We start from the raw sequence: 27,926 nt of genomic DNA on the forward strand, positions 1-27,926 counted from the left end.
TACTCGTAGGTTGTTATGATGTTTAAATCTTATTTGAGTTGTTATGATGTTTGAGCAAGCATCGTGTTGAACGATCGCCCCTCCAACAATTAATTTTGCAGGGTACTGTTAGCTCTGCCCCTTTTGGACTTTGGATTTTCGTTTCTGATCATAATCAAGTGGATGAAAAATGCACTCTTCCGAGTTTGATTTTTTAATTTAATTTGCAAACAAATCATGCAACTACCGTTAACTAGAAGGAGTACTCTAGCTCAAGTGATTGGATCTCTCTCTCTCTCTCATAGTAAAGCTTATGCAATACATAGAGTGTGCAACTGAATCCAACACAGTCAGTCTAAACTCAAATTGACCGGTGGATCGAGGTGGACTTTAGTAATTTAAACCATGTTTGGGCTGCAGACGCATTTTTAGATTGTATGATAAATGAAAACACAAAAATAATGAGAAGCAACACATAATAACACAAACAAGGAGAGTTGTACATGAATTGTGGAACTCATACATGTGGCTTTGAACGTTCAAGGATGTACAGTACTAAGGTTGAAGAACATGTCTTTGGATGGTCACCAATGTTAAGCAATGGGCGCTTTATAGTACATAATATATGATACTTTTAGGAAAGAATCATTAATGGTAGGTGACCAAATAAGGAATGGGGGAAAATATGAAAATTTTTCTTTTTTTTTCTTTTTTTGAAACAGAGAAAAATTGTAAACTTTGGATTGTATCATCTTCACTTATTATGACAATTGGTACTATCTATTTTTTAATTTGTCTTTCCAATCTTTCATGATTAATTTCAATGAGTGTCAAATTTGATTATCTATGTGGGCAAAGTTTATAAAGTTTTTTTTTTCCTTTACAAAGCAAAAATTGATTGGTAGGATTGTACATACTAAGGAAAATGTTGTTATATAGTTGGAATACTTGAAAAGCAAAAGGGGAAGATGATAGAAGGGAATCCTTGGTGCATATTTTATTTCGTCATTGGCAAGTACCTACCTAAATGGTTGGACATGATGCCCCTCTGCCTCCAAGTAGAAAATACATGGTCAATTTCACTAATAAATGACGAAAAAATGCAATAATTGATATGTTTAGACTAAAAGCAAAAGTAATGCTGCCATCACTACATTGAAACAAATCAACTTGGAAAATAAGAACTTCTCAATTTGGTAAATGTGTTAAGTCTTGCATTTAATTTTCCAAGGGAAATAAAAATGCCCTCCTTTTTGGTTGACAAATAACTTGTATTGGTAAACGGAAGGCCATATGTTTCCACATAATTCTCCTCACTATAGCAGATATTTATCCATTATTATGTTTTTAAATATGTCCTTATCTTTTCTTTTTATCTGGACAAGTTTTTCAGATGCAAAGCTAATGGGATATGGCAACCTTCATTTTTATTAATAAAAGATGAAAAAATAAAAATACATCCTTTAAAAAAAAAAGAAACAAGTGATGGAATACTAACTTAAAGGTTAGGCCAAAGGCTCAACAAGAGACTTAAAGACCTCCTTTGCAAGTTTTTCAACTCCTAATCATAGTCCTGTTCTTAGCCATATGTAGGGGTGAGTACCTCATGCCTTGCCTTTTATAAATTTTAAACTATTTGTTGCAACCTTTGCTTCCAACAACTATGCTCTAGGGATGTCAGATGAGCAAATTTGAATGGGATACACTCATAATCATGTCCGTTCTTCTGGATATTTGCATGCTCAGATTCGACTTGATATTAAAACACAAGTAGAAAAAAAATCAAATCTGAATTTGAATGTGAATCTAGGTCTATCAAGCACATGAATTATCTATGTGAATTATATGAAAGTTGTTTAATTTTGTAGTTGGTACATAATAGGATTTGTCCTAAGCAGATAATGTGCTCTACCATATAATAGCATAGCAGAGACTAATAATGCATGATGAAATAAGAAAAATTTACAGAAACATCAGCTATAGTACACCAAGCCTCACCTATATATAAAAATGACACATTTTAAACCAAAACATGAGGCATATATACACCAAAAGCCCCCCAAAGGCAGAACTGAAATAATGGCATTATCTACTCCCTCAGAACACTCTCTCAGAATAGCACTAGTCCTAGACTGGTACCGTGATAAGTGAGCATGTTCAGTCGCCTGGTGACAACCTAGAAGATAATTAGATTTAAACATCATAAAAACTTGTGAGTATGACATAATTTCCAACAGCCTATCATTTAGATAAAGAAAGGCTTTGTTGAGTCATAGTAAGTTGCTGGCTAATTCGGTCATTATCGGCTTACAGCCATTGATGAATCACTGGGTAAGAAGTAGTCGGAGGCAACCCCTCTAACTCCTGGGAAGACGACTTTGAGTTCAGCTTAGCTACTTACAACAGCAAAGGACTATACTCCACTAAAAGAGGGAGATAGAATTTGTGTCTCATATATAACGAAATGACCTGCAGGTCTAAGCCACAGCTGAGTGAAGCTTTGATCAACTAGCCAAGATTTCATTGCAGTGGCAAGAGAGAGGGAGAGAGAGAGTATATATACATCCTCAATTGCTTGCCCTGCCCACGGGTTTGACAAATGGACCAAGTGGACCCTAACCAATTTTAAGCAGCAGGCTTAGATTGTACACGAGCCATCTTTCACCATTACCATCCACCACCTGTGTTTCCCTTCTTGCTGTAAGTGAAAGAATCTTTCAATGAAAAATTAAGACTTCGAGACGCTTGGTTTTTTTCCCTGGTGGTGGATGGAATGAAAAAATGGCAACTCCTCCCCTGCATCATCAGATCCCCGCTAACTACCATCTCAACAGAAGAAAATTGGGAAGAAATTCTAGACTGCCAGTCGTTCCCCCACCTTATTCACTTCTTCTCTACTTATGCAAATCTTGAGATTCAAAACCAGTAAATTTTGTAAAGCTTTCAAAGGTTTATGAAAGTGGATTAGTGGTTCAACATGCTAGTTCTTCACTCTTATTACTCTTCGGTTTTCTGTTTCTTTTTTGAACTTCTGCTTTCCATTTTCAATTGTATTGGTAAAACCACGGGTTGTTGCCACATTTGATTTGTCCTCTTCTTTTCCCGTTTGCAAAGCTTTATTTTCGTTCCTAATGGCTAATGATGATTCGATGCAAGGGGTGATGCTGGTATCAAGAGCAAGTAATATTAGTCTTCTTGGCCAACAATTGGCTTTCCTTGACCAAGAAAATGATTAATTCAACTGGTTGTAATTTCATAGTTACATTACTAATTTGTCTTAAGATCACTACAGCTGGTACTTTTGCTTCTATTTCGTAGTTCCTTCAAATGAAGATGACGGCTTATTGAAGCTATTTTTCATCAAGAATGATGAGAAAATTAACCTAAGGGAGAAGTCAACACTTAGTGAGAGTTGTACAGATGTTTGTGTTTATTAATGTTGCCACAACATTTGAAAATCAGTAGAGCTTTCGGAATTTCCTTTACTTACTTTGTTAATGCTAACATCAACTTGAAATAGAGCACTTCCTTCTTGTCAAATGAGTAGTTGGAAGGAAATGAAAAATTGAAGCATGTAGATAGATTTTTCAGCCATGGCTGCAATTCCACTTCACATATAGGCGCACTAGACGTTAAACAAGTTCGCATAACTAATGATTAACCTAAAAAAACATGGTTTTAACTTCTTTGCCCTCTTCTTGTGGCTTTTCATCACAATGCACAATAGCAAGCCAAATTTGACAAAATTCCACTCATTGAGCTTTGGAATTTTGTCAAATTTTGCTTGCTCTTGCGAATTGTGATGAAAGTAACAAGAAGAGGACATAGAAGTTAAAACCATGTCTTTTTAGGTTAATCTTTAGCTATGTGCATTTGTTTAACGTTTCTAGGGTGCCGATATGAGAAGTGAATTTGCGGCCATGGTTGACAAATCTATCCACTTACTTCAATTTTTCATTTCCTTCCAACTATTGATTTGACAAGAAGGAAGTGCTCTATTTCAAGTTGATGTTAGCATTAACAAAGCAAGGAAAAAGAAACCACAAAAGATCTACTAATTCTTCAAATGTTGTGGCAACACTAATAAAGACAAAATTGTTAATCAAAAGACAAGTTTTACACTTAGCAAGAATTTTTAGCGAGAAAACTAAGCTATTTGTGTCTTACAGTTGTAAATCTTTTATCACCCCAAATTTTTTCAAAAAACTGCATTATTTTAACTCAAACACAAATTCAAAACTCAATTGTAGACACGAGATTTAAATAAAAATTCCAACTCTCGAATCCAAATAAGATCCAAAATCCATGTCTAGACCCGAATTGATTATTTCAAACTCAAAACCCAAAATTGTAATCAAGACAACAAAATTTGAATGTACAAGAGCTGCGTGTGCATGCATGGACCTTCTCTTTGTTTTAGGTTTCAGTCTCAATACAAAATGTGTTTTTAAGCCTAAGTCGCATGCTAGAATGAGTTAACGACTAATTGAACCCAACTCTAATTTAAAACGAATCTGGAGTCACTTAAAATGAAGCCGACCACCCATTTGTAAGAAAAACTGATATTCATACACATTTTCAATAAAAAATGGGTTAATGATTCTTTTTTATATAACGAGGCACTTTTTATTTATTTGTTTATGTATCCATTTCACCTTATTTTATTTAAATTAATTATATCTTATTTCATATTTATTTCGTATTAAACAAAAAAAAGACCAATCACGCGTCGTGCAACATGCAATCGCACGACACACGGTCACGCCTATGGATGCACGTGATCTCGATCATGCGAGCGATCATGTGACACGATCACGGCAAGCGAGAACGGTCCACCGAAGCATTGGGCACTGTTGCACCTGGCACGCAACAGCGCCCGAGGCAAAACTGACCCTTGGTGGCCGTTTTTTAATTTTTTGGGTGGGCAATAGTCCTGCCCACACCCCAAAGGGGTATTTGCAGGGCTAGTGGTTAATCCCACATAGTCAAAACCTATTTTTTAGGAAAAAAATAAAAAAAAATTCAAAAATACTTGGAATTCAGATGAAAATGAAATTTTAAAAAATTCAAATATTGAGTTTTTACTCCAAAACTCCTTATAAATACCCCCACAGTCTTCTCTTTGGACATGAGCTAACCCTTTGAGGAACCTCTAGTACATTCACACTTGACGACCTAGAGTTTTCCTGTAGCTCTCTTCCTCCATTACTCTATTCTTCTTTCCTTCTCATTCCTCTTCGTTTCCAAGCTTGGGAGCAAAACTTCTCCAAATTTCAGTTCTTCAAGGGAGCACAAGGAGATCTCGTGGAGTAACATCTTCATCTTCTTGGTGCTTCACTCAAAGTGAATCTAGGATCATTTGAAGAAAGGGTATTCATTTTCCTATATTCTTGTTAGAGGTATATAACCAACATTCCAATACTTTTTCTTTCCCTACTTTTTCTCTTCTTCATCTTCCCATGGCCATAAAAGATAACTCTCAAACCTTCACTTAGAAGTTAAGAGCTATTCTTGAGTGCATCAGAAGCACAAGAAGTTGAAATGATATTTCATTTTATGATTGGAACATGCTCTTTCTTTTCTTCAGTGTTGCTTTATATTGGTTTCCTTACTTGCTCTCTTCTTCATCCGTGGCAATATAAGATAACTGTCAAATCCCCTTTTCGGAGTCAAGAAGCTATTCTTGAGTGAAAAGAGAGCATGAGAAGATGAGATGATATTTCATTTTACGAATGGAACATGTTCTCTTTTTTCTAAAATGTTGCTTTGTTTTGGAATATTATTCATGCATAGTTGATTGTTTTTTCCATTTTTATATGAATGAACAGTGTGAATGAGTGTTTGGGTTGAGATTCTTCTTTATTATTATGTTGATGTATGAAGTTGGGATTTGTCGAACTCGGGAAAATCCTCATGAATATGTACATGTTAATATGCATGTCATTCTTATGTTTAGTTTTCCTCTTAATCACCCAATTAGGAACCCTAATGAGTGCTTTATTATGTTGCTTGATTTTCTTCCATTTTCAATGGTGGAAGAAATATATTTACTTGTAACAAACAAAATAAAAATGTTTTATGTTAATATATAAAATATTTGAAATCATGTTTTTCAAAAGATTTTCGAAAGCAAGAACCCTCTCTAATGAGGCTTTGGAGACTTAGCTTAGGCTCTTGCATGAGACCAAGTTTCTCTCGGACCTACATAAAAACTGAAGTCGGATATTGTTAGTAGCAATGCCAACTTTAGCTTTTCTCTACCAAGGACTCACCCACTTCACCATTGGAGATACCAACTTCATACAAGGGTGCACATATGCTTTGCAGTTGTGGTTTCTCAAGCACAGGGGACCCCAAGATAGTTTATTCAGAAACACTGATGGAGCATTGATAGCCTTAAAACAATACTACCGTTTGATCGATCAGTTGTATGGAGATGAGATCATTTGGGACTATTGCGATCTTTGTCAAAGCCTGCCTCAATACACTCACCATTATCATGGGTGTAACACACTCTTGAGCTTTTATTTCGTAGTTGATTATTGTGCTGATAGATGCATGATATAATTCTTTCAGAGGTAGAAGATGGTTTTTGTGCATGCACCAATTGGAGTTATTCTTGAATTTGACATCAGCTCTCCTCAATGGGCGGCATTGTTCGCAGTGGCTCGACAAGAGCGGAAGACACAAATATCATACACTTGGTTCGTAGGCCTAGTGGAAAAGAAGGAATACATTGAGTGGTGGGATGCCAACCGACTACTATCCACCCTTCCTTAAAAGTTCATGTTGTCAACCTTACACTCCATATGTTGTCTTCAGTTGTTGCCATCTTTTTTAGTGTTTTCTTTAGATGTAAATTTTGAAACTTTTAATGCAATACGAACCTTCATTTTGTCATCATTTACTTCCAATGACTCTCATTTTCTTGTCTCATAAGATGAGTACTTGAAAGCCAACAAGATGGTTGAAACTAGGGCACAAGATAAGCAAGCTCCTCAAAATGAGGCTTTATCTTCTGAATTTATGCCAAAAATGCTTGGCTTCCCAGAAATTGAGCCAGAAAGATTACATATGTTCTGGTTGTTCATGTTGCGATTCATGAGGGAGAAAGAAGAACAAAAGGCCCTGATGGTTACTCTAAAACCAAAAACTAAAAAGACTATCAACCAAAAGAGAAAGAAGAAAAACAACAGATTTTCTCCTACAGATCGAGATGAAAACCATTTAGATTTAGACTCAACAACTAGTAAGGTGAAAACCATTTAGATTTAGACTCAACAACTAGTAAGGAGGAAAGCACGAATTGCCTCCTCTCAAAAAGAAAAAGACAACAAAAAGCAAGAAAAAAAAAGAAATTATAGAGAAAAGCAGCTTGCCAAGCCCTATCACTACCATAAGATCGGAGGAGAAAGTCTACCAAGAAAGGCAAAAAAGAAAAAGAAATACATCCCAAGCAGTAGCTCGAACAATGAGAGTTCTAAAGAGAAAGTAAAGGACATCAAGGGTAAGAAGAAAAAGACAAAACCAGAATTAGTGAAATCAAGTGACAATGAAAGTCCAACTAAGTGCAAGTTTCATGAAATGGAAAAAAGAATGAACAATATTGAACATAGGGGAAAAGGGGAAGCACTCATACTCATGCGAGGATTACTACATGGGTATTGAGGCAAACATAGACGTGAAGGACTTGCCTAGTGAGTCCGTCAAATATGAAGGAACCACATGCCCACATGTTCATTTTCAACCTTCATCAATGATTGCTACAAGATCCGAACGAATAACAGAGCATTGTTTTGCTACTTTCCAAGGAGCCTTGAAGGCATCGCAGCTCAATTGATACAAAGAGAATGTTAATCCAATTGAACTGAAGGAATTTGATAGATTAGTTAACATGTTTGTCGAGAGATTTGATTAAAATGTTTTCATGGCTCCAAATCTCAGTACTCTCTGCAGCCTTCGCTAGAAGCAAGAAGATAAGGCTCAAGACTCATCTAAAACGGAAAAATCCAATGCAACAAGATGAAGGAAAAATCTCATCTAACCCTTGAAGAATCTCATCTGCAATGCTCCAATCAAGACCTTTACTGAGTTGATTGAAAAAGCAGATTCAATAGAAGAAGGAATTGAGGAAGGCGATTTTGATGTAATCATTGCTCGCAAGTACAAAAAAGAAGGTAAAAGAAGAGGAAAAATGCAATTGCCCGCACACTTCATAGCAAATGCCGACATTCGAAAGGACAACAACAGCAGCTATAAACATTGTAAAGAAGCCAACCACAAGAAGAACATGTAGTTGACCAAAAGAAATGAGGAAGGAAGAAAAAACACCGAAGATGGAGTTATGATCGAAAGCTCACTCCTCTTAGTCAGTCCCGTGAAAAGATCCTACAGTACATTCTCACCAAAGGAACTATCGTCCTCTCAAAATGATAGAGCCTCCAAAAATGATGGGAGGTAATAAAAAAAATTGTGTAAGTTTCATCGTGCTCCTAGACATGACACTGAGGATTGCTTTGTCCTCAAAAATATTATACAAGATTTCATAAAAAAGGATTTCATGGTTGAAGATGATAGTATCCCTGAGGTATTAAGGAATCAATTTCCTGATCATGAGAATGTGGCAGTAGCCACGATCACCATAGGCACTCCACTCCCATATCATCCGTAGGAGCTCATCCGACCTTGTTATGAAAGCAATTCACACAAAGTCATGATAACAAATCAAGGTAAGAAACCTCTAGATTTTATTGCTATGATGAACACCAAGGTAGAAAGTTCATCCACAAGATGCCATAACTCCAAGAACTTTTATCTTACGAGGTGGTGATGATGAATCATCAGATGATTTCTCGTATGAGGATCCATGCTACTTGGAAGATGTCTTCCCCATAGAAGAACGTATGGTTGAGGGAGACTGGATTCGAGCCTCTAAGGACCAATCAATTAACTTTTCAGAAAAGAACCTCTCAAAATGGGGATATTATCATGTAGATGCCCTTTACATTGCCATCTAGCTCAACAAGATGACTATGCCACATGTATTGATCAATGGAGGAAGCAACTTAAAAATTTGTCCTAATCTCACAGCCAAAGCTTTAGAATTCCATGAAGACTGATATCGTTTCGATGATACTAAGATTTATGACGGTTGAAACATGAACAACAAAGGTACCATCGACATGAACGCGATCATCGAACACACCAGTTATTGTATTATATTCCATGTGGTGGATATTCCACCATCATATAACTTGCTCTTGAGACGACCTTGGATCCACCAAGTACGAGGAATCTCATCCACTCCTCATCAATGTCACAAATAGAATTTTAGTCTATCAGTCATCACTGTACATGTTGCGGATCCAGTTGAGAGGTTGGTGCAATCAATGCTTTCTAGGCCAATTGATTTGGTGGATGTACCCAGCATAAACATTGAAGGAAGGACCTTTAGAAGAATGGATCAGAACATGAAAATAGGCGAATCATCCAGGAGTGCCTATACTATTTCAAGCAATCATACGAGTTACCAAAAACAACCTTTGTATGCTCATTTCAGGAAAAACCTTAAGGGCCTGTTTGGTTGGAGGGAAAGGGAAGGAAAGGGAGGGATTGAGCAATCCCTCCTTTGTTTGGTTGGCTAACTAAAGAGGAGGGAAATGGAGGGAAAGGGGCAAAAAGTGTTTGGTTGGGAGGGGAGGGAAAGGGAAGGGAGGGAAATGAAATGATTGTGTAGTGTAAATGCAATCCCTCCCAAATCGGACGGATTGGGAAGGAAAGGAAAGTGAGAGAGGAGAAAAAGTGTTCACTGCCCACAATACCCCTTCCTTCACGTTCTTAATTTTTCAAACATTTTGACTGTTAGGGGTATTATTGTAAAGTATTAACCTTTCCTTTTCTTTCCTTTCTTTTGTATCCAAACAAGCTTTTTAATCACTTCTTTTCTTTCCATTCCATTCCATTCATTTCCCTTCCTTTTCTCTTCCCTTCCCTTTCGTTTCCCTCCCTTCCCATCCCTTTCTTTCCCTCCCTTTTCCTCCTACCAAACAGGCCCTAAGGGATTTCAGTTAGTTTTGAAAGGTAGCTACCGTCCATTCACTGGCATCAAAAATAATGAAGATGACATCTTGTAGCCAATCAGTATTCCTTTTCAAATGAACACTAGAGGATTCAGATATCATAAGAAAATTTGAAGATCTTGTGGGCTGATAGTATTCACCTTTGTTCTCAAATCCTCTCATGAATTTTGTAATCTTAGTTTGTACTTGTCTCATGAGAGGATTCCCTCCGTCTATGAAATATGAATTTTCGATATGCAATGCAAGTAATCTTTTGTTATCAATTTTAATTTTATTCAATTTTTCTTTATTCTCCTCTTTACAGGATGTTAGAACTCAACGTGTCCCAATTTCTTTTTTTTCTTTAGAAATTTTTCCAGAAAGCTTTTATCAAACAAGTAGTCAGTGAAGTAGAGCCTACAACAATACCCAAGTCGGAATTATCGGAATTCACTCAAATTCAGAAACAATAACATCTCTCGTCTTTAGTTAATAATCTAATTGAAGAGACTAACATTGGAACTAGTAAGAATCCTAAAATCTTTCAAATTGGCACCACTTTGTCAATAAATGACAAGAAAAAATTGGTGGACTTCCGTATAAGCCACTAAGAAGTTTTTGTACCTATGAACATATGCAGATTTAGACCCCCAGGTTGTTGAACATTGTTTGCCTCTAAGTCCTAGTGTAAGCCAGTTAAACAGAACTTGTGCAAGCTTGATCCTTGACTAGAAGGGCTTGTAAAAGAATGATTAGAGGACCTACTAAAGGCAAAATTCACTCGTGCCTTTGATTACCTCAAACGATTGGCTAATATCATGGTTGTCCCCAAGAAAAATGGCAAAGTCAAGTTGTGCATCGACCTTCGAGACCTAAATAAAGCCACGCCAAAAGACAATTATCCACTTCCAAACATTGATTTATTGGTAGATAGTATTGCGGGTCATGCCATGTTCTCTTTTATGGATAGATATTCATGATATAACCAAATCAAATTAGCAGTCAATGATCAACCTAAGATCGCTTTGACTACACCTTAGGACACTTTCTATTACACGGTGATGCCATTTGGGTTGAAGAATGCTAGAGTAACTTATCATGAATGTACAAAATCATGGATGCATATGTCGATAACATATTAATTAAATCCAAAGCAAAAGAAGATCACATTGAAACCCTTGCCCAGGTGTTTGAGAGACTCTTACAATACAAGCTTCATTTGAATCCTTAAAAATGTGTATTTGGAGTTGAATCGGGTATACATTTGGGTTTCATGGTCAGTAAGAGGGAGATCGAAATGGATCTTTCCAAAGCTAAAGTGATCATTGATATGTTATCACCTACAAATATCAAGGAACTACGAAGTTTGCAAGGGCGAATCTAGTCCATCAGACGATTTATTACCATTCTAACCATGAGATGCGAACCATTCAACCAGCTGCTGAGGAAAGACATTAAATTTGATGGGGTTTTGAATGCCAACAGTCATTTGAAAGGATCAAGAAATACCTTCTAATAATGAATGACTCAGCATGTGGCACTTTTTGGCACAATACGAGGAAAGAAGTCACATCGAGCATGCAATTTATTACATTAGCAAAACTTTTGTCTGGAATGAAAAGAACTACTCTCCAATGAAAAAAACTTGTCTAACATTGGTTTGGATGTGTCAGAAGCTGAGACATTATTTATTAGCTTGTGAGGTCAAAATACTTTTCAAGCTAAATTCACTTAAGTACATCTTGGAACAGCCATTCCTTAATGAGCACACCACCAAATGGCAAGTTCTACTGATGCAATATGATCTTGAATATGTGTCCCTGAACTCAATCAAAGGACAAACAATTACGGATCAGTTAGCAGACTTTCTCCAATACGAGAAAATCAAAGCGAACGATGAGTTTGTAAACGAACATGTACAAATATTGGAAATGTCATGGTATGGAAGATGTTCTTTGATGGATCCAGGAATGTAATGAGAGCGGGTACAGACATCCTACTTATCACCCTGGAAGATGAAATGATCTCCTCCTCTTTAAAACTCGACATTCCTTGTAGTCATAACATGGTTGAATATGAAGCCCTCATACAAGAACTTCGTTCTTTATTGAGTTTTCAAGTAAAAAGGGTGGATGCCTTTGGTGACTCTCAACTTATTGTCAATCAAATGAATGGAAAATGACAAGTGAAAGATGAAAAGTTGGTGCCATATCAAGAGATCGCTACCACCTTGATCCATCAGTTTGAAGAAGTACAACTATCTCACATAAAAAGGGAAGGCCCTATTGTGGATGGCTTTGCAATTTTAGGATTTACTCTATCTTTTCGAGCTAACAGAGCAAACCGTTCTTTTGAAATTGGAAGGTTATAACACCCTGCTTTTGAAGCGGTGAAGTATGTTCATCATAGCTAAGAGGAGAATATGTCTTGGTATCATGATATCAAAAGATACGTTGAAGGCAGAGAATTTTCAACTGGAATCCCCAAAAATGAACAAAAGCAATTCAGCGTATGTCAGTAAGGTATGCAGGAGTGTTGTATAGGTGTGGGTTTAGTACTAAATACTCTCGGTGCCTCGATGAAGATGAGTCAAAGGAAGTCATTGAAGAGTCACATCGAGGAGACTGTGGAGGCCATGTTGGTTATGAGACCATCACCAAGCAAATAATTCAAACAAAATATTATTCGTTCACTATATAAAAAGTTTGTTACCAATTCATCAAAAGATGTAAAGAATGTCAACTGTAAGCTCCAATGACCCATGCACTACCCTCTCACTTACATTCTGTAACATCTCCTTGGTCATTTTCAATGTGGGCACTTGACGTAGTCTGATCAATATCTCCTGTGGCTTCTAATAGCCATGAGTATTTTCTTGCTGACTAGTTTAACAAATGGGTAGAAGTCATCATGCTCAGAAGAGTAGATGGGTGTCACGTAGTGTCCTCCATTCACAAAAATATTCTCTGTAGATTTGGAGTCCTTCATGATACAATATCTGGTAACGAGTCTCATTTAAAAAATGAAAAAATGAGGCAGTTGACAGCAAATACCGTATCATGCATCATTTTTCAACTCCTTATTACCCCCGAGATAATGGGCAAGCAGAAGACACCAATAAGATCATGATCTGCATCTTGGAACAGATAGTAAAAACTAAAAGAGATTGGCATGAAAAGATGCATAACGCTCTGTAGCCATATCACACCACTATGAGAACTCCTACGAATGCAACTCCAACAGAGCTAGTCTACGGAACGAAAGTGGTTTTACCATTACATGTGTTGAAGTTCACTTCTCTCATAGAGCTTCTCCTAACTCAATATCAACAAAAGAGGCTAATGCAACTCGATTTGCTAGATGAGAAGAGACTAAAACTGGGTAAGCACGCTGAAGCCTATCGCCAAAAGGTGGTTAGACAATTTGCCAAGTCAGTTATTGAGAGATATTTTAAAGTGAATGACTTGGTCTTACGATCTGTGGAATACCTCAGAGGATAACCACGTTGCAACTAGACACCAATTTAGGAAGGCCCATATGCAATGGAAGCCTTGCCCCATAATTCATACCGATTGATTGATGTTGATGAGGTGGAACTTGCCTATCTTCTTAACGCTCTTTACATCAAGAAATTCTATGCCTTGCTCTCTTGTACTCACATTCCAATTAATGACAAATATTTGTGTTTTCTACATTCAATATGCTATTTATTTTGGACAATTTCCAAACGTAAAACGATACGATTACACTGGGCATTTTTTTCTTTTATTTTATTATTATCATTCAAAACTCGAGAGCAACCCACGTAGGTAAGGGGTAAAACCTGGAATACAAAGTAACCCACTCAGGTAAGGGGTCAAACCTGAATTCAATCATGCCCAAACCCACTCTAGGAAGGGGTCAAAGCTAAATTCAATCTTCCCAAAACATGCTCAGGTAAGCAGTCAAACTTGAATTCATTCAATCTCAAATAGCTCATTTAGGTAAGGGGTTAAACCTAAAACATCACTTCAAACATGTTTTGTTTGAAAAATCTGAGGTGCATATCTTTGTCACTAGACAAGAGTAACACCGGCTTAGTAACAAAGAGGGGCATCCATTATCACCCTAATTTTTTTCAACAAAACTGCAATCTTTTTACCCAAACGCAAATTCAAAACTCAACTGTAAATGCGAGATTTAAATAAAAAATCCAACTCTTGAATCCAAATGAGATCCAAAATCCAAGTCTAAACCCGAATTCATTATTTCAAACTCAAAACCCAAAATTGAAATCAAGACAACAAATTTGAATGTACGAGCACTTATGCATGGACCTTCCCTTTGTTTTAGGTTTTGTTCTCATGCCAAAACATGTTTTTAAGCCTAAGTCATGTGCTGGAACGAGTCGATAACCAATTGAACCCAATTCGAATTTAAAACGAGTCCAAAGTCACTTAAAACAAAGCCGACCACCCATTTGTAAGAAAAACAATATTCATACACATTTTAAATAAAAAATGGGTAAACGTTTCTTTTTTATATAAACGAGCCCCTCGTTATTTATTTATTTATTTCTCTATTTCATTATATTTTATTTTATTTCATTATATCTTATTTCATGTTAAAAAACAAACCAATAGAGTGTCACACGACACGAGATCGTGTGTCATGTATACACGCGCGAGCGTGACGCAATCAGGGTAAAGGAACCCATGACGCGATCACGGTAATGCGATCGCATTATGACATCGTGGTATGTGATCGCATTATGCGATCTCTGCCACGCGCTGCAGCTCATCAAGCGCTGATATGCATTGTTCGCCGAGGCGCCAGGCGCTATTGCACCTGTTGCGCAACAGCGCCCGAGCCAGGGCCTGCACACAATGTAGCCCCCTTTTCTTGCAAAACGGACCCTTGGGGTAATTTTTGAATTTTTTGGGTGAGCAATAGCCTGCCCACACCCCAAAGGAGAATTTGAAGGGCTAACAAATCCCACTTAGTCAAAACTTATTTAAAAAAATAAATAAAAAAAGATTCAAAAATACTTGAAATTATTGTGAAATTAAAAAAAAATCAAAATTTGATTTTTAGCTCCAAAACTTCCTATAAATACCCCTAAGGTCTTCTCTTTTAGGCATGCGCTGACCCATCGAGAACCTCTAGTGCATTCTCACTTGAAGACTTAGAGTTTTTCATATGCACTCTTCCACCATTGTGCTATTATTTTTTCCTTCTCATTCCTCTTCTCCTCCAACCTTGGCAGCAAGTTTCTCTAAATTCCAGTTCTTCAAAGGAGCACAAGGAGATCTCTTGGAGCAACTTCTTCATCGTCATAGAGCTTCACCCAAGGCTAATCTAGGATCATTCGAAGAAAGGGTATTCATTTCCCTAAAATCTTTCTTGTTAGAGGTATGTAACCGACATTCCAATCCTTTTTTTTTTTTTCTTTCTTTTCCTCTTCTTCATCTCTCCATGGCCATATAAGATAGCTCTCAAACCTTCATTTCGGAGTTAAGAGCTATTTTTTAGTGCACTGGAAGCATGAGAAGTTGAAATGATATTTCATTTTATGATTGGAACATGTTCTTTCTTTTCCTAACTGTTGCTTTATTTTTGTTTCCTTAATTACTCTTTCCTTCATCTCCTCATGGTCATATAAGATAACTCTCAAATCTTTTTTTCAGAGTCAAGAAGCTATTCTTGAGTGCATCAGAACTATGAGAAGATGAGATGATATTTCATTTTATAATTAGAACATGTTTCCTCTTTTATAGAATGTTGTTTTGTTTTGGAATATTATTCATGCATAGTTGATTGTTTTTTCCATTTATATATGAATGAACAGTGAGAATGAGAGTTTGGGTTGAGATTCTTCTCTATTATTATGTCGATGTTTGAAGTTGGAATTTGTCCAACCCGAGAAAACCTTCACGAATATGTACATGTTAATATGTATTTTCATGTCATTCTTACGTTTAGTTTCTCTCTTAATTACTTATTTAAGAACCCCAATGAGTACTTTATTATGTTGCTTGATTTTATTTCATACCCAATAGTGGAATAAATATATTCACTTGTAACAAACAAAATAATAATGTTTTATGTTAGTATATAAAATATTTGAAATCATGTTTTTCAACAGATTTTCGAAAGCAAAAACCCTCTCTAATGAGACATTAGGTACTTAACTTAGCCTCTCGCATGAGTCCAAGCAACTCTTCGGCCAACATAAAAATTGAAGTCGGATATATTAAGTCATTTCTTGTTTTTTAATCTCATGAAGACACATACGTGTATGTATATATGTCATATACATATATGTGCACATGATGATGTTCTTTATCTTTCTCTCTCTATATATCCACATTTTATTTTACAAATTTTTATATACACATGTATGTGTATATATGTGTTCTATTTTGTCTTTCTAGAATTTTTTATCTCTCTCTTCATGTTAAATGTCTTCTCCTACAAACTTCTTATATATGTATATATATATATATATTTCTCTATTTCTTATCCTCTAAAATCTCTCCTTCTCTTCAATTCAATATCATCTTTTTATAAACTTTGATATGTGTACGTGTGATAGTATGTACACGTATATGTGCATTTCTCTCCCCCCTCTCTCTCGCTTTTATGAACTTCTTTTTCCATTCTATTTAAGTTAATACTTCATTTTCAAAAGCTTTCACATATATATATACATGTACGTATATGCATATAAAATACTTATAAAGATACGTATCTCCCCCTTTTTTTAAATCTTTCATTTAGTGATCTTTCAAATCTCTCTCTCTCTCTCTCTTTCCTTTTATGGGAGTATTTCATATTTTCCTTTTTTTTTGGATATTTTTCTCCAAAGATCTAAGGTTTTAACTTCCTATTTGCCAACTACACTAACACAAAAAATCAAGTAATGACCTAATATTGGAATCATTTTTTATGGTCTACAACCCCATTTCATTTTTAAAAACTTTTCTCTTTTCATAACAACATTTATGGCAATCTTATAAATATAAAAATGGAAAGATTATATGTATGTGATGGTAAGAATATTTTTAAATGAATGTATGGTAAGTTTCCTTTTAATCATCCCATTTAGAACCCTAATGAGCACCTTATCGTGTGGTTTGAATTTCTTCCATACCCGACGATGTAAGAAACATATTCCCTTGCAACCAATAAAATAATGACATTATAAGTTTATATAACTTTGGGGACTTTGCTTAGACTCTTGCGTGAGTCCAAGCTTCCCTATGGCCTATATCAAATTTGAAGTCGGTTATTTTTCATTTTTTGATTTTTAATCTCATAAAGATACATATGTATATGCATGTCATATACAAATGTTTGCACATGATGATTTCCTCCATTCTTCCCTCTCTAGGTTTCCATATCCCATTTTACAAATTTTCACATATACATGTGTTGTATTTCCTCTCTCTAGAATCTTTTATTCATCACTTCAAGTTAAATGTCTTCACTTACTAATTTCTTATATATATATATATATATATATATTCTTCTATTCCTTTCCCTCTAACATCGCTTTTTCCCTTCTAATCAATACCCTTTTTTTATAAACTTTCATATACGTGTATGTGTGATAATATATACACGTATATATGCATTTCTCTAAAATCTCTCTCTCTCTCTCTCTTTCTTTCTATGAGAGTATTTCAACTTTTCCATTCTTTTAAACATTTTTCTCTCATGATCCTTCTATATGCCGGCTTCATCAAGACCAAGGTTCAAGTAATGACCTAATATTGGAATCATGCTTGATGGTTTACAACACCAATCCCATTTCAAAAACTTTTCTTTCTTTATAAAATATTTATGATAACTATATGAACAAAAACCTTAGATGTACATTGTGGTTTGAATGCCATAGATGAATGTTGTGGTAGGAATGTTTTATTCTATTCTCATCATATAAGATCAACGCATTCATGCATTCTCTTTCACTTGATATCACTTATGACCACAAACAGCTCTCCAAAAGAATTTAAGCAAGATGAGATGGAGCTCTAACTAGGTGGTAACTGGAGTAGAGCAAAATCTCAAATCTACTTAAAGTCTTAAGAGAGCACTAAAGTGATTTCAAAAAGAGATCTCCAAAGTTTTCCAAACATCATAAAGAATGTCTCAAAATCACAATATTTTACACTCTCAAAAGATTCTTCAAAACTATATCAAAATCTTGAAACATGAAGTCTTCAACATTTTCAAACACTACACCGCATATAGAGTGAAAAGATGTTTAAGCTAAAATGAAATGCTTCAATAATAAACCATAGCCCTTGGATTCGTTACCCTCGTTAAAGGCACCAAGAATGGTTGATCATCGTACCGACAGGCGTGTCCCTTTCTCTTTTATTTTCAAATAAAAATCTCATTTTTCTGGAGCACTCTAAATACCAAAAATTTTGGGGATGCGAACAACCACCAGTTGTAGTACCCTGCAGCTGATGTTGATATGTGCCATTAAGCTTACCTTGGTCTTCAAGTCCATGCTTCTTGCGCCAGTTTTAGCAAAGAATAAAACACATTTTATTAGCTGAACAATTTTCAAATGGACAAACTAAAATGTGGCTAGGTGTCGATATAGTAAACTTATACTTGGTGACTAATCTAGTTTCACATGTCGGTAGCACTAAAGTGCTTCTTTTTACGTGGAGTTAATTTCCCTTATACTTCAGTTGCCCTACTAATGAGACATTTCACTTAAAGTGGTTGACTTCTCACACCCACTTCATGAATTCCTTAATTCTTTTTTTTTTTTTAAAAAAGAAATTTGTTCAATCACTTATAAATAAATTTCCCAATTTTAAAAGAAAATTCAATATAGAAATTCATTTTTGAAAAAAATAACATTCTGACATCGGACCAACCTATTTCAAAGACTCCCAACCCAGCTGATTAATTATTAGCCAATTGTTTGAAATAATGAATCAATCTTCAATAACACAACCATCAAATGAAAACGTATGCCAAGAAAATTAGCAATTTGTACTATTTTGTATGGCTCATCATTGCTTTCTTTTGAATACATATTCATTGTCCGTTTTCCATAGCAAGCATTCTGTCCTCGATTTTATAGTTGTAGAACAAAAACGATTGAATGGAATAATGAACTGTTCATGTACTTCTTTTCTGCCTCCCCATATCTCTTTCTATGCTGTTGCGGGCTGCTTTTTGATTAAGTACAAAGGCGACAAAGGAAACCGGTGGACAGACTAAGAAGATAGTTGAAAGGAAAAAGCAAAAACCTCCCACAATTTGGACAGATTTAAAAAGAAAAGAGTATTGGAAAGGAAGTCAATAATGAAAAAGATTGTCTCCCTGATATGGCTTTCTATGTCTATCAGGCTGAGTAATGTCCACTTTTGAAACTCCTCAATTCTGAAATATCAACAGAGGGGGAGTACATGAACTGTTCATTATTCCATTTATTCATTTCTATTCTGCAACCATAACAACCTTGGCTGAATGCTGGCTACAGAGAATCAACAGAGAATAGATACTGAACTGCAGAAGAAAGTATGGTGATCAGCCATACAAAAATAATACAAATTGGTAGTTCTCTTGGCGCTATTGTTTGATTGTTGTATTATTGAAGATTGCTTTCATTCTTTCATGCAATTGCCCATTTTCTTCATCCTATCTTGAGTGACAACCCTTCCATCACAAGCCAGGTAAAAACCAACAAATTTTTTGTGGAGCTGAATAGTTCCAAAAATATTTTCCATGACTGAATCCAGGATCGAATATTGATCAATCATCCTTAGAGCTGCACTCTAACAGATCCAGATTCGATTTTAGGACCGGGCCTCCTCAACAATTTCAGGTTTTGCTCCCTCCCTCGGATGCAAGCTGGTATAATACCACCATTTCTTTATTTAATTGTTGGAATATTCTTTCATTCTTTGAACTTTGATTTTGAGATTGGGAAATTTACTTTATGAGTAATTGAACAAATCCTTTTCTTTTTAGAATTAAAGAACATGAAGTGGGTTTGAGAAGTCAATCACTTTAATGGCTCGTTAGTGGGATAAATGATGCATGGGGAAAATTATTTCCATGTAAAATGATGCCACTTTAGTCTTATGGACATGTTAAACTTTCTAGACTTTTTATTTATCTTTCAAGTTAAATGTCTTCTCCTATAAATTTCTTATATATATATATATGTGTGTGTGTGTGTGTATATATATATATATATATATTCTTGTATTCCTTTCCCTCTAAAATCTCTTTTTCTCTTCTAATCAATACCCTTTTTTATATAAACTTTCATATAGGTGTATGTGTGACAATATGTACACTTATATATGCATTTCTCTAAAATCTCTCCCTCTCTCTCTGTCTTTCTTTGTATGAGAGTATTTCAACATTTGCATTCTTTTGAACATTCTCTCATGATCCTTCTATATGCCGACTTTATCAAGATCAAAGTTCAAGTATTGATCCAATATTGGAATCATGTTTAATGGTCTACAATCCCAATCCAATTTCAAAAACTTTTCTTTTTTTATAAAATATTTATAATAACTATAAGAACAAAAACCTTATATGTATGTTGTGGTAGGAATGCCTTAGATGAATGTTGTTGTATGAATGTTTTATTCTCCTTTAATCATATAGGATCAATGCATTCATACATTCACTCTCACTTGAAGTCACTTATGACCACAAGCACCTCTCTAATAGAATTTAAGCAAGATGAGATGAAACTCTAACTAGGTGGTAGCCGAATTATAGCAAAATTTCAAACCTGCTAAGAGTCTTAAGAGAACACTAAAGTGATTTCAAAAAGAGATCTCCAAAGTTTTCCAAACATTTGTAAAGAATGTCTCAAAATCACAATATTTTGCACTCTCAAAAGATTCTTCAAAACTTTCTCCAAATCTTCAAACATGAAGTCTTCAACATTTTTAAACACTACACCGCATATAGAGTGAAGAGATGTTTAAGCTAAAATGAATTTTATCAATAATAAACCATAGCCCTATGATTGATTACCCCTGGTAAGGCATCGGGAATGGTAGATCCTCGTATCGATGGGTGAGTCCCTTTCTCTCTTATTTTCAAATAAAAATCTCATTTTTCTGGAGCACTCCAAATACCAAAAATTTGGGGATGCGAAAAGATGGCGACCGTGATGGTACCCGTCATTGTTTGGCTATGATTATAATTGATGCATTTCCACAAACTTGAACATCTCATATATTGCCAATGATAAAGCATGTCACCTATTTTGGCCTTGACCCCATTGACATTTCATTGCATTGCTTGGTGATTGTGTTTTTGCACATAAGACTAATTGAGTTGGATCAATCATGTTCACTTAGATCTAGTATCGAATACAACCCTCTGCAATTTAAGAGTTGTTTGAAAACAATGTTTGCTCTTTTATTTATTTTAATCATCATCTTAGGCAACACTGCATTAGAGACAACTCATTTTACATGTTTTCTCATATTTCAAAATTTCTCATACCTATTTGTCCCGGTCATCATATTGTGGGGCTTGGTCTTAAGTGATAGCACAAGACTAAACCTTACAACTAGACTACACCTTGGGCGGGAAAGTCCATTTGTTAGTACCATCAGTGGTAATTTGTGGTATATCGACGAGTGACCAAGAAGAAGTTGATGAACCCTACCCTTAGTTGCCTAAGAAAGAATCTATGTTTGTACTAAGCTATTTGGCTAAAGTATATAAGCATAATGCGACATTGGATTATCGTAACACAAAATTATCTCAATTAGGTCCCTATACCCATTTTTCTACAAAAAATATTTCAAATAACGTATGGATGTACATAAAACCTTATGTGATGCTTTACAACCTTATTATGTACCTCTACTTCATACTGTCTTTGTCAACCTAGTCAATCTTCTTTTAATCTAATCTCTACCCTTCAGAGTCATCATTCAAGATGTATTCTTTTCAACACAGTGTCACATTCGATTATTATCACATCCTCTTTGGGGAAGGTCCTGAATGTTCTCCTTATTTCTCTCTTGAGTCTAAACCTTTGGCACCTGAACGGTATCGGTCTTGGCATCCTACCTTCTCTCGAATGTTTCCTTCATACTTTGAAGAATGTGGGCTAGAGACAGTGGCAGCTGGAGGAATGCAAACAGTAGACGAAAATTTATTGCACACAATTGCCGAGCGATGGAACCCAAGGACCTCCTTTTTTGGTTTCCATGGGGAGAAATGACAATATTATTAGATGAATTTACCAAAGTACTAGACCTCCCCACTCTGACTTGTGACCCAAATGATCCATTGAAGAAACAATTGCTCATGAACTTGACTAAGGTTAATGCAAATGACCTGGTACCCCACTTTACTGGACAAAAAACTTGACCCCTAGTGGAAAATCATGACAGCCAAAGCATCAACCTGAAAAATTTGTATGAAGAATTTGGCGTCTATGTTGAACCTTCCACCCTACCTCGAAAAGCCATAAGAAGAATCAAATATTGTATGATGCTTTGCATAGTTGGAGTGACCCTTTTTACTGATGGAAGTGACCTCCTAGATGTGTGTATTGCCCAACTTTTTCGAATATGGAGGCATAGTGGGACCTGACACTTGTCAGTAGCAATGACAACCTTAGCTTTTTTCTATCGAGGACTCACTCGCTTCACCATTGGAGATATCGACTTCATAGAAAGATGCACATATGCTTTGCAATTATGGTTCCTCAAGCATGTGGGCCCTGAGCCAACCTATTTAGAAACACTGATGGAGCATTGACTGTCTTGGAGAAATACAACTGTTTGATTGACCAGTTAAATGAAGATCAAATCATTTGGGACTATCGTGATCATCTTCAGGGTCTGCCTCGATACACTCACCATCAACATGGGCGTCCCACACTTTTGGGCTCTTACTTCATAGTTTATTATTGTGCTGATAAATGTATGTGACAATTCTCTCAAAGGCAGAAAATGGTTTCTATGCATGCACCATTTGGAGCTATTCAAGAATTCGACCTCAGCTCTCCTCAATAGGCAGCATTGTTTGCAGTGGCTCGACAAGAATGGAAGAAACAAATATTATACACTTAGATCGCAGGCCTAGTGGTAAAGAAGTAATATACCATGTGGTGGGATGCCAACCGACTACCATCCATCCTTCCTTAAAAGTTTACATTGTCAATCATATACTCCTTATGTCGTCTTCAGTCGTTGTCATGTTTGTTAGTATTTTCTTTGGATGTAACTTTTTAAAACTCTTAGTGCAATATGAACCTTCATTTTATCGTCATTTCATTCTAATGACTCTTTGTTTTCCTGTCTCACAAGGTGAATACTTGAAAGCCAACAAGATGGTTGAAACCAGGTCGCAAGCTAAGCAGGCTCCTCAAAATGAGGCTTCATCTTCCAATCTTAGGCCAGAAACACTTGGCCTCTCAGCAATTGAGCCAGAAGGCTACCATATGTTCTGATTGTTTATGGAGCGATTTATGAGGGAGCAAGAAGAACAAAAGGCCTTGATGATGGCTCCAGAACTAGAAAACGAAAAAGCTATCAAGCAAAAGAGAAAGAAGAAAAACAATAAATCTTCTCCTACAGATCAAGATGAAGATCATATGGGCTCAGATTCAACAACTAGTAAGGAGGAAAAACCCGTGTTGCTTCCTCTCTATAAGAAAAAGACAACAAAGAGAAACAAGAAGGGAAAAGAAATTATGATGAAAAGCAACTCTCCTAGCCCTGTCACCACCGAAAGTTTGGAGGAGAAACCTAAAAGAAAGAGAAAGTCTACCAAAAGAGGTAAAAAGACAAGGACGTACATCCCCAGCAGTAGGTTAGATAGTGAAAGTTCTGTAGAAAAATTAAAAAGATCAAGGACAAGAAGAAAAGACCAAGCCAAAATTAGTCGAAAGATTTGAACAAAATGCTCCCCTGGCTCCAACCCTCAATACCATTTGTAGTCTCCATAAGAGAAAAAGCTCGAGAATTCATCTAAAAATAGAGAATTGAATGCAACATGATGAAGTAGCCCATTTCTAAAACACAAGCTCTATCTCTCATCAGGAAAAATCTTGCCCAGCCCTTAAAAAGTCTTATCCGCAACGCCTCGATCAAGACCTTTGCTGAGTTGATTGAACAAGCAAATTGAATAGAGGAACGAATTGAGGAGGGTGATTTAGACGGAATCATTGCTCCAAAGTACAAGGAAGAGGGTATGAAAGGAGGAAGGACACAGTTGTCTGCACACTTCATAGCTAATGTTGGCATTCGAAAGGACAACAACAACTATAAGCATGACAAGGAATCAGTCTCAAGAAGAAAATGTAGTTTCCCAAAGGCAATGACGAAAGAAAAAACAAATACCCAAGCTGGAGTTATCACAAAAAATTTACTCCTCTCAGTCAGTCTCGTGAGAAGATCCTACAATATCTCCTTGCCAAAGAAACCATCGTCTTGCAAAAAATGTTAGAGCCTCCGAAAATGATGGGAGAAAATAAAAAAAATTGTGTAAGTTTCATCGGGACCTTGGTCATGACACTGAGGATTGTTTTGTCCTTAAAAACATTCTCCAAGATTTCATGAACAAGGATCTCAAGATTGGTGATGATAGCATCCCTTTGGTGTTGAGGAATCTATTTCCTGACCATGGGAAGGCGGCAATGGCCATTATTACCACAGGCACTCTACTCCCATATCATCCACAGGAGCACATCTGACCTTGTGATGGAAGTAGTTTACATAAAGTCATGATGACAGATCAATGTAAGAAACCTTTGTATTTTATTGCTATGATGAGTAGCAAGACGGAAAGTTCAACAAAAAAACTTCCCATAATCCCAAAGACTTTTATCCTAAAAAGCAGCGATGATAAATCATCAGATGACTTTTCGGATGGAGATTCATGCTACTTGGGTGAGGTCCTCCCCTTGGAAGAGCATAGGGTTGAGGAAGAGTGGATTCAGGCATTGATGGACCAATCAATTACCTTTTAAAAAAACACCTCTTAAAATGGGGTTATTATCATGAAGAGGCTCTTTACATCGTCATCTAGGTCAATGGGATGACTATGCCACATGTATTGATCGATGGAGAAAGTGGCTCAAATATTTGTCCCGATCTCACGGCCAAAGCTTTGAGATTTTGTGAAGAGAAATATCATTTTGATAATATCAAGATCTACAGATGCAATGGTCGAGGCATGAACAGAAAAGGTACCCTTGAGATGAACATGATCATTCAAAACACCAATCATCGCATTGTATTCCATGTGGTGGATGTACCACCATCATATATCTTGCTCTTGGGATGACTTTGGATCCACCAAGTACGAGGGATCCAATCCACTCTTCATTAGTGCCTCAAATGGAATTTCGGCTCACCAGTCATCACCATACGTGCTAAGGATCTGGCCGAAGGGTTCTGAGTTGGTGGATGTACCCACCATAAGAACAAGAAATGATAGACCTTTGGAAGAATGGATGCAAAACATGGAGTAGGTGAATTATCTCGAAGTGACCATACTATTTCAAGTAATCGTGCAAGTTACCAAGAACACCCCTTGTATGTTCGTTTCATAAAAAACCCGAAGGGATTTTAGTTGCTTCTAAAAAGTGGCTATCGTCTATTCACTAACCTCGGAAAGGATGAAAATGGCATCGTGCAGCTGATTAGTATCCATTTTCAGATGAATACCAGGGGACTGAGATATCATTAAGAAATTTGAAAAAGATCTTGTGGGATGATAGTGTTCACCTTTGTTTCAAATCCTCCCATGAATTTTGTAATCTTGTACTTCTTTGGAAGTTCTTTTTGTCTGGTCCTATGAGAGGACCCCTCTATGAACTAAGAACTTCATTTTGATATGCAATGCAAAGTAATCTTTTGTTATCAATTTTAATTTTATTCATTTTTTCATTTATCCTCCTCTTTACAAGATGTCAGAATTCAACATGTCTCAATTTCTTCTTTTTCCTTGGAAGTCCCCCAGAAAGCATTTGCCAAACCAGCAGTCAGGAAAATTGAATCCATGACAATACTCGAGTCAGAGTTACCATAATTCACTCAGATTCAGAAACAAGAACATCCATCATCTATGGTTAATGATCCAATTGAAGAGATTAATATTGGAACTAGCGAGGACCCTAAAATCCTTCAAATTGATACTAGTTTGTCAGTAAACGAGAAGAAAAGATTTGTTCATTTTCTTATAAGTAACCAAGAAGCTTTTGCTTGGACTTATGAAGATATGTCAGGCTTAGACCCACAGTTGGTTGAACATCATTTGCCTTTAAATCCTAATTGCAAGCCAGTTAAGCAAAAGTTGTGCAAGCTTAATCCTCGACTGGAAGGGCCTGTAAAAGAAGGATTAGAAGACCTGCTAAGGCAAAATTCATTCGTGCCATCGATTACCTAGAGTGGTTGGCCAATATCGTGGTGGTCTCATAGAAAAATGGCAAAGTCAGATCATGCATCGACATTCGAGACTTGAACAAAACCACACCAAAAGATGATTATCCACTTCCAAACATTGATTTGTTGGTGGACAATACTACAGGCCATGTCATGTTCTCTTTTATGGATGAATATTCTGGATATAACCAAATCAAACTAGCAGTCAAAGATCAACCTAAGACCGTTTTTACTACACCCTGGGCACTTTCTTTTACATGGTGATATCATTTGGGTTGAAGAATGCTGGAGCAACTTATCAAAGAGCTATAACCGCCGTCTTTCATGAACAGATGCATAAAATCATGGATGCATATATCGATGACATATTGATTAAATCTAAAGCAAGAGAAGACCACATTGAAACTCTCGCCTAGGTGTTTGAGAGACTGTTATAGTACAAGCTTCGTTTGAATCCTCAAAAATGTGTATTTGGGGTTGAATCAAGCAAAGTTTTAGGCTTCATGGTCAGTAAAAGGGGGATCAAGATGAATCTTACCAAAGCTAAAGCAATCATCGATATGCCGCCACCTACCAATATCAAGGAACTTCAAAGTTTGTGTGGGTGAATCCAGTCTATCAAACGATTCATTTCCATTCTGGCCTTGAGATGCGAACCATTCAACCAGCTACTGAGAAAAATTGCCAAGTTTGAATGGGGTTTTGAATGCTAACAATCATTCAAAAGGATCAAGAAATACCTTCTAAATCTGCCAACTCTAAAGCCTCCAGTGTTGGGTAGACCATTGCTGCTTTACATCACAGTGAATGAGTCAGCATGTGGTGGCTAGTCACATCGAGATCTCAATTTATTACATTAGCAAAACTTTTGTCCAATACGAGAAGAAGTACTCTCTAATAGAGAAAACTTGAATAGCATTGATTTGGATGTGTCAGAAGTTGAGACATTATTTATTAGCTTGTGAGGTCAAGATACTATCCAAGCTAAATCCTCTTAAATACATCTTGGAATAGCCATTTCTTAATGGACACATTGCCAAGTGGCAAGTTTTGCTAATGCAATATGATCTTGAATATGTGTCCCAAAAGTTTATCAAAGGACAAACAATTGTGGATTAATTAGCAAACTTTCTCCAATACGAGGAAATCAGAACGAATGATGAGTTCCTAGATGAGCATGTACTAAGATTGAGAACTGTTTTGATATGAAGGATGTACTTTGATGGATCCAGGAATGTGATGGGAGCAGGAATAGGCATCCTACTCTTCACTCGAGAAGATGAAATGATCCCATACTCTTTAAAGCTCGACTTTCCATGTACCCATAACATGGCTGAATATGAAGCTCTCATGCAAGGACTTCGTTTTTTATTGAGTTTTCAAGTGAAAAGGGTGCATGTCTTTGGCGACTCTCAACTTATCATAAACCAAGTGAATGGAGAATGGGAAGTCAAGGATGAGAAGTTTGTGCCATATAAAGAAATTGCCACTTCCTTGA

Source organism: Nymphaea colorata, chromosome 8 (genome assembly GCF_008831285.2).
Source record: "Nymphaea colorata isolate Beijing-Zhang1983 chromosome 8, ASM883128v2, whole genome shotgun sequence".
In the NCBI taxonomy this organism is placed as follows: Eukaryota; Viridiplantae; Streptophyta; class Magnoliopsida; order Nymphaeales; family Nymphaeaceae; genus Nymphaea; species Nymphaea colorata.